The sequence below is a fragment of the Chiloscyllium plagiosum genome, unplaced genomic scaffold (assembly GCF_037043375.1).
Source record: "Chiloscyllium plagiosum isolate Xiang-an unplaced genomic scaffold, Cpla_swu_hap1 HiC_scaffold_42, whole genome shotgun sequence".
Taxonomy (NCBI): Eukaryota; Metazoa; Chordata; class Chondrichthyes; order Orectolobiformes; family Hemiscylliidae; genus Chiloscyllium; species Chiloscyllium plagiosum.
This window is the reverse complement of record NW_028270180.1, coordinates 21,530,995-21,543,673: the sequence shown is the minus strand read 5'-3', so window position 1 is coordinate 21,543,673 and position 12,679 is coordinate 21,530,995.

Genomic DNA, 12,679 nt, shown 5'->3' with positions numbered 1-12,679 from the left:
AACAATTATACTGTCGGCTTGGAAAAATAGGGTTTTGCCTTTGGTGGAAGGACCAATGACCTGGGGGTTTAGACAGAAGGTAAGGGCTGGAGGTTGAGAGGGGATGTGAGGCAAACGTTTTTACTCAGAGAACAGTGGTAATCTGGAACTCACTGTTCATAAAAGTGATACAGACAGGAACCCTCATAACATTTAGGGAGTATTTAGTTATGAATTTGTGATGCCAAGGCTTCCAGGCTATGGGCTAATTGCTGGAAAATGGGATTAGAATTATTATGTGGTTATTTTCGACCAGTCCAGATGCAATGGGACGAAGGGCCTGTTCTATGCAGTAGCCCCTCTATGACTCTATAATTCTCTCAGTTTAACACACTTCTTGGTCAGCAGACTGTCTGAGATTTGATTTATAACCTGACTCTCCAGTGTAGCAGTGAATGTAGTCCTGCTGATATCTTTAGTTATATTTTCCAATCAGCTGGTTCAGAGATGCTATTACACAGCTTTAGAGCAAGTAGGACTTGTGCCCAGGCCTCCTGGTCCAGGGACACTGCTGCTGCATCACAACAGCCCTCTCCCTGAAACATTTACACACACAATCCATACCTGCACAATTAGTTCCTGGCTCTTTGTCAATGGTATTTAACAATTACAGAGCTGGATAACTCCAACTGGCCATGGTTTTAATATGCCTAACGCTGGTGAGGCTGGTATGTGTCCAGTGTCAGCGTCTGTGCATGTGGTACACTGCCTGTGGAGGGCACCCTGAGATGTTGCTGCCCAGTGTCCAAGATGGAGATCCAAAGGAGCAAGGAGCAAGCTGGAGTCACTAGGTACCCACTCAGATTTCCACATCGGGAATCCCAGTGGCTGATAGGACAGGGAGCTGCGCATTAAGGTGAAGTAATAATGAGGGTGATAATGAATGTTAATCCCTATTAATAAGGCCCGTGCTGCTGGCTAGTGAGAATCTCATCTCAGAGTCTGGAACTCAGTTGGAAAATACTACTTATTTACAGATCATGCTGTCGAGAAAGATCTCACTCAACTTCTTTCCTGATACTTCCAGATTTCTTGGCACAGCTCGTACTCCGTTCACCGGAGCCTCACTGACAGCCTGATTTGGGTCTTTAAAACTCTAACTGCTTGAGAGTTGGGGCATGTAATAAGAGTAATTTAATCCCCTCTGACTGGAGTGCAATACCTTCCCCTCCAACATCATTTAGGAACAAGGAAAACAGGAACAAGACCAGGCCATTCAGCCCATCGGGCCTGCTCCACCATTCCATATGATCATGGTTTATCATCCAACTCCGTCTCCTTTTCCCATTTTCACCACCATACCCTTTGACCCCTTCTACCGTAAGAACTATATCTAACTTCTTCTTGAAACCATCTAGTGCTTTGGCTTCAAAGCTTTCTGTGGCACAGAATTCCACAGGCTCCTCAGTCTCTGGGCAAAGACATTTCTCCTCATTCCATTTTGATTTAACCCCCTTCCCTTTTACTTCGGTTTTGTTATTGTTGGGTATTGCTTGTGAATTGTTTGTTTTGTTGATTATTTCAGTGATTTGGTGATGAGTTTACAAATACCCCTGGCCAATCCCCTTTACAATGGAGTTCTACATTGCCTCGACAGAGAAGTGCTGGAAAAGCACAGCCGGTCAGGCAGCATCCGAGGAGCAAGAGAATCGACGTTTCGGGCAAAAGCCCTTCATCAGCCTCATTCCCGAAACGTCGATTTTCCCGTTCCTCAGATGCTGCCTGAGCTGCTGTGCTTTTCCAGCGCTGTCAACTCTGATCTCCAGCATCTGCAGTACCCACTTTCACCACGTCACACTGAGTCTGCTTTGACTAGATAATGATTCTCCAAATGTCGTGCTATTACTTTCTGAATACTTGCACCCATATTTTTCCAATGATAGATGGTTGGCTAATTGACGTGCTATAAAAGCAAATTACTGCGGATGCTGGAATCTGAAACCACAAGAGAAAATGCTGGAAAATCTCAGCAGGTCTGGCAGCATCTGTAAGGAGAGAAAAGAGCTGATGTTTTGAGTCTAACTGACCCTTTGTCAAACCGGAGAAAAAGGGAGGTATTTATACTAGGCTGAGAGAAGGTGATAATGACAGTGCATAGAGAGATTATATGGAGGTTAGGAGCTGTGAATGACCAAGGCTGAAGTCAGTGCTATGTGACAAAATATATGGGGGATGGGGGAAGCAGAGGCAAAATGGAAAACAGGGGAGAAGGGTAGCAAAGGGGGAAGAGGAGAGGAAAAAGGTGATGAGAGAGTGGGGAGAGAGAGAGAGAGACAATCAAGAAATAAGAGGTACACAACAGTGGAAAAAAATGTAAAAAAAATAAAATAAATGTAATAAAATTACAGAGCAGAATGAAAACAGAGGTCGAGATGGGATAATCATCTGAAGTTGTTGAATTCAATGTTGAGACCGGCAGGCTGTAACGTGCCTAGGCGGAAGATGAGATGCTGTTCCTCCAGTTTGCGTTGAACTTCATTGGAACATTGCAGCAGGCCAAGGACAGACACGTGGGCATGGGAGCAGGATTGTGTGTTGAAGAGGCAAGCCACGGGAAGGTTCGGGACCTGATTGCGTACAGACCGAAGGCACTCAGCAAAGCGATCACGCAGTCGGTGTTTTGTCTCTCCAATATAGAGGAGAGACGATGTGGGCGGCAAGGTGGCACAGTGGTTAGCACTGCTGCCTCACAGTGCCAGAGACCCAGGTTCAATTCCCGCCTCAGATGAACTCTCTGTGTGGAGTTTGCACATTCTCCCCGTGTCTGCGTGGGTTTCCTCCGGGTGCTCCGGTTTCCTCCCACAATCCAAAAATGTGCAGGTCAGGTGAATTGGCCATGCTAAATTGCCCGTAGTGTTAGGTGAAGGGGTAATTGTAGGAGAATGGGTCTGGGTGGGTTACGCTTCGGCGGGTCGGTGTGGACTTGTTGGGCCGAAGGGCCTGTTTCCACACTGTAAGTAATCTAATCAGGAGACCACGTTGGGAGGCAACGAGTGCAATAGACCAAATTGAAAGAGGTACAAATGAAATGCTGCTTAATCTGAAATGAGTGTTTGGGACCTTGGATGGTGAACATGGAAGAGGTAAAGGGACAGGTGTTGCACCTTGCATGGGAAGGTGCCGTGTGTGATGGGAGAGGTGTTCGGTGTGATGGAGGAGTGGGCTAGGTTGTCCTGGAGGGAACGATCTCTGAGGAATGCAGACAGGGGGAGGGAAGGGAAGATGTGTTTAGTGGTGGCGTCGTGTTGGAGTTGGTGAAAATGGCGGTGGATTATTCTTTGTATGTGAAGGCTGGTGGGATGAAAGGTGAGAACAAGAGGGACCCTATCCTTGTTCTGGGAGGGGGAGGGAGGGGGGGTGAGGGTTGTGGCACGGGAGATGGACCGCACACTGTCGAGACCCCTGTCAACAACTGTAGGTGGGAAAGCCATGGTTGGAGAAGAAGGAGCACACATTAAGAGCACCACTTTGGAAAGTGGCCTCATCAGAACAAATGTGGTGGAGGTGAAGGAACTGAGAGAAAGGGATAGAGTCCTTACAGGATGTAGGGTGAGAAGAGCTGTGGTCCAGATAGCTGTGGGAGTCAGTGGGCTTGTAATGGATATTAGTGGATAGACTATTGCCGGAAATGGAGACAGAAAGGTCAAGGAAAGGAAGGCAAGTGTCGGCGATGGACCAGGTGAAGGTGATGGAGGGATGGAAAATGGAAGCGAAGTTTATGAATTTTTCCAGGTCAGGACGAGAGCATGAAGCTGCACCAAAATAGTCATCGGTGTACCGATAAAGCAGTTGTGGGAGGGGACCCAGGTAGGCCTGGAACAAGAAATGTTCCACATACCCCATGAAAAGGCAGGCATAGCTATGTCCCATGTGGGTACCCATTGCTACACCTTTGATTTGGAGAAAATGGGATGAGTTGAAGGAGAAGTTGTTGAGAGCGAGAACAAGTTCAGCCAGGAGGAGGAGAGTAGTGGTAGATGGAGGTATTATAGGAAGGATGTGGGTGCAGAGGATACTTACTAGGATGTTCCCTGTTATGGAGGAAAGGTATTATGAGGAACGTCTGAGGGACTTGAGGATGTTTTCGCTGGAGAGAGGTGACAAAATATGTGGGGGATGGTGGGGGGATGAGTTGGCAATGTTCCAGTGAAGCTCAACGTAAACTGGAGGAACAGCATCTCATCTTCCGACTAGACACGTCACAGCCTGCCAGTCTCAACATTGGATTCAACAACTTCAGATGGTTATCCCATCTCGACTCCTCTGTTTTCATTCTGCTCTGTAATTTTATTTCATTTATTTTATTTCTCTTCTTTTTTTGTATTTTTTTTTCACTGTTCTGTACCTCTTATTTCTTGATTGTCTCTCTTTCTCTCGCTCCCCACTCTCTCATCACCTTTTTCCTCTCCTCTTCCCCCTTTGCTACCCTACTCCCCTGTTTTCCATTTTGCCTCTGCTTCCCCCATCCCCCACATATTTTGTCACATAGCACTGACTTCAGCCTTGGTCATTCACAGCTCCTAACCTCCCTATAATCTCTCTATGCACTGTCATTATCACCTTCTCTCAGCCTAGTATAAATACCTCCCTATTTCTCCCTTTTTTTTAGCTTTAACAAAGGGTCAGTTAGACTCAAAACGTCAGCTCTTTTCTCTCCATACAGATGCTGCCAGACCTGTTAAGATTTTCCAGCATTTTCTCTTTTGGTTATAGCTACATGCTTTTTACCTCTCTCCTATTTTGAATTGAGGAGCCAGAGTGACAGTTTTCCAATCCTCTGGAACTTCTCAGAATTCAAAGAGCTTAGAAAAATTACAACCACTCCACTCATCAGCTCTGTAATTCCTACCTTTAGGATCCTATGTTGCAAGGCACAGGGCTAGGGGACTTACCTGTCTTTAGCTCCATTAGTTTGTCTAACACCATCGCTCCAGTGATGGTAATGATACATAATTAACCATGCCTGGCATTCAGAGTCTTTACTCATCTTGGCTCTGTCTCCAGTCACACTGCTGCCAGGCATATTGGCACCATCCAACAATTAACACCGCATTTTCAAACTGGATACACCTACCTCCCACAGCTTGGTTTCTCTCAAATTGTGATCTAATCATATTTATCCCATTATGCTTATTTGTTTCTGTAAGACACTTAAAATGATTCACACGAGTTTAAATTTTGAATGCTCTTTCAGGAAGCTGAAAGGGGAATTAGCTGTATTTTCCGCTGCATTTTCCGTAGAAACGTGGACGATAAGAGCAGGATGAGGTCATTCGGCCCCTCCAGCCTGCTCCACCATTCAATATGATCATGGCTGATCATCAAGCTCTATACCCTGACCCCATCCTCTCCTCATATCCCATGATCCTTTATGCACAAGAACTCCTTCTTGAAAACATAATGTCTTGGCCTCAACCACTTTCTGTGGTAGTGAATCCCCACAGGCTCTGGGTGAAGACATTTCTCCTCATCTCAGTTCTCAAAGGTTTACCCCTTATCATAGAACATAGAACATTCCAGCGCAGTACAGGCCCTTCGGCCCTCGATGCTGTGCAGACCTGTGGAACCAATTTGAGGCCTATATATCATAGACTATTCCATTTTCATCCATATGTTTATCCGATGACCATTTAAGTACATTTAAACTTGGCAAGCCAACCACTGTTGCAGGTAGTACATTCCATGCCCATACTGCTCCAAGAGTATAGAAATTACCTATGACATCTGTCCAATATTTATCAGCCCTCAATTTAAAGCTATGTCCCCTCATGCTAGCCATCACCACCTGAGGAAAAAGGCTCTCACTGTCCACCCTACCTAAATCTCTGACTATCTTGTACGTCTCAATTAGGTCACCTCTCAACCTTCTTCTCTCTAATGAAAACATCCTCAAGTCCCTCAGCCTTTCCTCATAAGACCTTCCCTCCATACCAGGGAACATCCTAGTAAGTATCCTCTGCACCCTTTCCAAAGCTTCCACATCCTTCCTATAATATGGCGACCAGAACTCCAAGTGCGGCCGCACCAGAGTTTTGTACAGCTGTAGCATGACCTCGTGGCTCCGAAACTCAATCCCTTTACCAATAAAAGCTAGCACACCGTATACCTTCTTAACATCCCTCTCAACCTGGGTGGCAACTTTCAGGGATCGACGTACATGGTCATAGATGTCTCTACTCATGTACACTACCAAGAATCTTACCATGAGCCCAGATCTCTGCATTCCTGTTACTCCTTCCGAAGTGAATCACCTCACACTTATCCGCGTTAAACTCCATTTGCAACCTCTCAGCCCAACTCTGCAGCTTATCTATGTCCCTCTGTAACCTGCAACATCCTTCAGCACTATCCACCACTCCACCGACCTTATTGTCATCCGCAAATTTACTAACCCATCCTTCTACGCCCTCATCATTATAAAAATGACAAACAGCAGTGGCCCCAAAACAGATCCGTGCGGTACAACACTGGTAACTGAACTCCAGGATGAACATTTCTCATCAACCACCACCCTCTGTCTTCTTTCAGCTAGCCAATTTCTGATCCAAGCCGTTAAATCACCCTCAATCCCATGCCTCCGTATTTTGTGCAAAAGCATACCATGGAGAACCTTATCAAACGCCTTATTCTTAAAGTATGACCCCTGCGTCTAGTCTCTCCCACCACTGGGTCACAATTTTTCATCTGTCTAGAATTGTTATCGGTTTCAATGAGCTTCACACTCTCATTCTTCTTAACTCCAGTGAATACGATCTTAACTGACTCCATCTCTCCTCATTCATCAGTGCTGCCATCCCAGGAATCCATTCGGTAAATCTCCCTCTGTAGCAAGAACATCCCTCCACAGATAAGGAGGCCAAAACTGCACACAATACTCCAGGTGTGGCCACGCTATTGTCCTGTATAACAGCAGCAAAACATCCTTGTTCCTGTATTCTAACCCTCTTGCTATGAAAGCCGTCATGCAATTTATCTTCTTTATCGCTTGCTTCCTTTCAGTGACTGATGTACAAGGACACCCAGGTCCTGTTGAACATTCCCCTCTCTTAATCTACAGCCACTCAAATAATAATCTGCCTTCCTCTTTCTCCTAACAAAGTGGACAATCTCACATTTATCCACATCATATGGCACGTGCCATGCATTTGCCCACTCACCCGACCTCTCCGATCGCACTGCAACACCTCTGCATCCTTTTCGCAGCTCACCCTCCGACCCAGCTTTGTGTCATCTGCAAATTTGAAGATATTACATTTAGTTCCCTCATGTCAATCATTGACATATATTGTGAATAGCTGGGGTCCTAGCATCAATCTCTTTGGTACCTCACTAGTTACTTTCTGCATTCAGCAGACCACCAATTCATTACTTTTTTTTAAATCAATTTGAGGGGTGTGGGTGTTGCTGACTGGGCCAGCATTAGTTGCCCGTTCCTAGTAGCCCTCGGGTAGGTGGTGATGAACTGCCTTCTTGAACCGCTGCAATCCACCCAGGGAGAGGAGTCTAGGATTTTGACCCAGCGACAGTGGAGGAACGGTGATATATTTCCAAGTCAAGATGGTAAGTGACTTAGAGGGGAACTTGTTCCCATGTATCTGTGGTCCCTGTCCTTCTAGGTGGAAGTGGTCGTGGATTTGGAAGGTGCTGTCCAATGAAATTTGGTGAATTTCTGCAGTACATCTTGTAGATAGTATCAGTTTCATTTCTTTAATGAGACTTTGTAGTGATTGATTCAACCAAATGGCTTGCAAGGCCACTTCAGAGGATAGTTAAGAGTCAAAGACATTGCTGTAGGCCTGGTATCACATGCAGGCCTGGTCAGGTAAGGAAGGCAGATTTCCTTCGATTATTCGGACATCAGTGGACTAGAAGGCAACAAATGGCAATGGTTCTTTGGTTATCAGGAGATTCTTAATTCCAGATTTTTAAAATTGAAATCAAATTCTACAGGCTGCTGTGGTAGGATTCAAACCCAGGTTTCCAGAATAATCGTCCTGTGACAATACCACTGGGACATCACCTCCTCAATACGCCATCAGGGCCATTTCGGGAGGCTTTCTATCAAGGTGAGTGCAGTGAGCCAGGAAATGGCACTCATTGTCTTGGTAGCAAACATCTAGGCCAGAGAAATGGTGGGCCTGAAAACCTCAGTACGCCACCTTCCCCAACTCCCACCCCATCCCCCCCCCCCCCCCCACCCCACCCCGCAACCCACTACTTAAACAATGGGGAAAATGGAGTGGAGTCAGTCTCAGGTTAGCGATGGTGGGAAAGTGGGTGGTAAATAATTTGGGGCTGAGCTGAGGAGAAATTCCTCCACTCTGAGGGCTGAGAGTTTTTCAACTTCTCTATCCCGGTGGGGTGAGGACGCTTCGTCAGTGAATATATCTCAGGCTGGGAAAATCAGGTCTCTGATCTCTCAGGAAATGAGCAGGAGGCGAGGAAGTGCAGCCACCGATCGTATGGAATAAGCAGACAGTACAGGGGCTGAAGGCTGACTCGTATTTCCCAAACACCAAAGTAGAAGAGCGAAAATAAACTTGGTCACTTTGAATCTCACTTTTCACGTGTTAATCAAAACCGAGAGGGGGCAATGATGACCTTGTGGTATAATCACCGGACTATTAATCCAGCAAGGCAGAAGTGGGGACTGCAGTTGCTGGAGATTAGAGTCATGATTAGAGAGGTGCTGGAAAAGCACAGCAGGTCAGGCAGCATCCGAGGAGCAGGATTTTTCTGCTCCGCGGATGCTGCCTGACCCGCTGTGCTTTCCCAGCACCACTCTAATCTTGACTATTAATCCAGAAACCCAGGTAATGTTCTAGAGACACAGGTTCAAATCCCATCATGGCACATGGTGGAAATTGAATCCAATTTTAATAAAGTTTGGAATTAAGTATCTATGATGACCATGAATCCATCAGGAGAAAGTAAACCCATCCATTTCACTAATGTATGTTAGGGAAGGAAACTGCCATCCTTACCTGGTGTGGCCTCCATGTGACTCCAGACCAACAGCTAACGTGGTTGACTCTTAACTGCCCCCTGAGCAATTAGGGATGGACAGTAAATGCTGACCTAGCCAATGACGCCCACGTTAATGGGTATAAAAAGAGTCTGGGAAAGGATGGAACAGCAGGGTTGATGCTGCGATGTGTAATGTCTGAAGATATAGACCGTAATAGACTGTAATCTGGTGCTGGGTGATTTTTAACTTTGTCCACCCCAGTCCAACACCGGCTCCTGCACATCATGTTCTTCAATAGGATCGCCATGCTGTTTACATTAAAACGGATTTGATCGACAAAGATAGAGCTGTAGCTCGGTCCTCCTAGTCGATTGTAAGTCTGTATCATTTGTCAGAGCTTGTGCACAGCACTAAACAGTGGCATACGCAGCCAGTAAAAAGGAACACAATGCCACCAGAATTCGGGATCAGTACAAGTTGTAATCAGCTGACTGAAGGCTATTTGAAGCGACAGACGATGCTGTTTTTGAACGCTGGCCTTCCTTTTTCCAAATTCTACTTCCTCTCCAACTCAAGTGCACCCATCTTGTCAGCGCATGCCCAGCTTCCGGAGCAGGAGCAGAAGGTCAAAATCTCAAAAAGCTGGCCCAAGAGTTCAGCTGCTAACCGACAAGGCAAATGGAATGTTGCCCTTTATTTCAAATGGAATGGAGTTTAAAAAAATAGGGTGTTTTGCTAAAAGTATACCAGGCACACGTCAGATCGCACCCAGTGTACTATGACCAGCTGTACTGCCTTTGGAAGCAGTCCAGGGAGGTTTTACTTGGTTGATCCCAAGTATGAAATGTGTTGCTGGAAAAGCGCAGCAGGTCAGGCAGCATCCAGGGAACAGGAGAATCGACGTTTCGGGCATAAGCCCCAGAAGGGCTTATGCCCGAAACGTCGATTCTCCTGTTCCCTGGATGCTGCCTGACCTGCTGCGCTTTTCCAGCAACACATTTCCAGCTCTGATCTCCAGCACCTGCAGTCCTCACTTTCTCCCCAAGTATGAAAGCATTGTCTTATGAGTGTGAGGTGTTGTGTTATAGGTGTGTTAACTAACTCACTCAACAGCTCAATATATTCAATAATATCACGTTCCCATTCATTCATACCCTGTCACTAACTTGTTGTTTATTATAACATGTTTTCATTCATTCATTCATAAAACCACATTTTTTGTCATGCATTTTACTATGGCATGATAGACTAATTAAAACATTACTTCCAAACCCATTACTGCTCCTCCTTCACACTTTCAACCTTTATCAGACCTAGTTACATCAAAAGCCATCTCTGAATAAATATCAAAGACTACTAACCTATTCAAAAACAATACCCCCACCATCATAATAGTGTCTCCATGGCCCACCTAAAATTATGGAAAAATTAGAATATTCATCAGCCCTTACCAACTGCCTGTCAAGACCTGAATAGGTTGCAGAACATCAGAGTTTCCCCAACTGGTATGTACTTGTTAAATACGTTAAACAGGGCAGCTACCCCCTTTACTGTGGAGGCACCGGTATTGAACTGGGGTGGACAAAGTTAAACATCACACAACTCCAGGTTATAGTCCAACAGGTTTGTTTCAAAGTACTAACTTTCAGAGCACTGCTCCTTTATCACGCAACTCTGAAACAGGGTCACAGGACACAGGATTTATAGTATAAGATCACAGTGCAACTTCTATGATATATTGAACAAACCTACATTGCTGTTAGGTTTAGAATAGGGTGCAGGTTTCGGCTCATTAATATGTAACTCCCAGAACTTCTTTCGAATCATATTCTCGAGATAAAACAAAAGGTGACATCTCAGCTCAGGTAATGTATTAAAGGTGTGAGGTTAGAGTCTGTCTGTATCCCAATCTTGAGTCAGACTGGTTCGATTTCTAAAGTAGGAATTTATAAAATGTCACATGGTTTTGCTGCTTGCAGATTGTGTGCTTTTTGAACAAAATAGAGTGTATCTGCAATCATAATTCTGCAAATGGAAATTCACCTCGTAGATATATACGTGTGTCTGTGTGTATGTGAGGGAGGGAGAGAGAGAGTGTGTGTGAGTGCGTGTGGGAGTGTCTGTATGCCTCTCAGAAGGTAAGTGTGTGTATATGAGGCACCCTCTCTCATACACACGCTCTCTCAGACACATACACCTACAACCCACAATACATGTACACACGCAAACACATACACACTCACACTCTCTCTCTCTCACACACACATGCATACTCTCTCTCCCTCCCTCTTACACATACACGCAGACACAAATATATATCTATGGGGTGAATTTCCGTTTACAGAATTGTTTAAACCGAATGTTTAAACCATCTCCTGTTTCCCCAGGACAGATGTCATCCAAATCTTGTAAACAACAGATAAAACGATGTAACACCATAGTGTTAGAATTTTAATATGTGGGTATAAAGAGGCGAACGTAAGATCTGCATTTTGGGATTCCATTGCTGCCTTGAACTGTGCTACTGCGGTAGCTGAATAAAGAGGGTATTTTCACCACTCACCAACTTCGGTCTTTAGTTGAATATGATCCGACGTGAGGAAAGGCTGAGTAGCTGGGAATGGACTCATTGGAATTTACAAGAATGAGAATTGGCCTTATTGAAACATACAAGATTCTGAGAAGACTTGGCAGATGCTGAAAGGTGGTGTCCCCTTGTGTGACAGTCTGGGACCACTTGGTGTAAACACTGAGTAAAGGCCGCCCATTAGAGACAAATCAGGTGAGCAATCCTCACTCTAATAGTTGTGAATCTGCGTGGAGTTGATGCTGGACAGGGGCTGGCGTGGGGAAGTAGTCCCAGAGCAGTGACTGGCGTGGGGAAGTAGTCCCAGAGCAGCGGCCAGGGTGGGGAAGTAGTCCCAGAGCAGCGGCCAGGGTGGGGAAGTAGTCCCAGAGCAGTGACCGGCATGGGGAAGTAGTCCCAGAGCAGTGACTGGCGTGGGGAAGTAGTCCCAGAGCAGCGGCCAGGGTAGGGAAGTAGTCCCAGAGCAGCAGCCAGCGTGGGGAAGTAGTCCCAGAGCAGCGGCCAGGGTGGGGAAGTAGTCCCAGAGCAGCGGCCAGGGTGGGGAAGTAGTCCCAGAGCAGCGGCCAGGGTAGGGAAGTAGTCCCAGAGCAGCAGCCAGCGTGGGGAAGTAGTCCCAGAGCAGTGACTGGCGTGGGGAAGTAGTCCCAGAGCAGCGGCCAGGGTGGGGAAGTAGTCCCAGAGCAGTGACCAGCATGGGGAAGTAGTCCCAGAGCAGCAGCCAGCGTGGGGAAGTAATCCCAGAGCAGTGACTGGCGTGGGGAAGTAGTCCTAGAGCAGCGGCCAGGGTGGGGAAGTAGTCCCAGAGCAGTGACTGGCGTGGGGAAGTAGTCCCAGAGCAGCGGCCAGCGTGGAGAAGTAGTCCCAGAGCAGTGACTGGCGTGGGGAAGTAGTCCCAGAGCAGCGGCCAGCGTGGGGAAGTAGTCCCAGAGCAGTGACTGGCGTGGGGAAGTAGTTCCAGAGCAGTGATTGGCATGGGGAAGTAGTCCCAGAGCAGTGACTGGCGTGGGGAAGTAGTCCCAGAGCAGCGGCCAGCGTGGGGAAGTAGTCCCAGAGCAGTGACTGGCGTGGGGAAGTAGTCCTAGAGC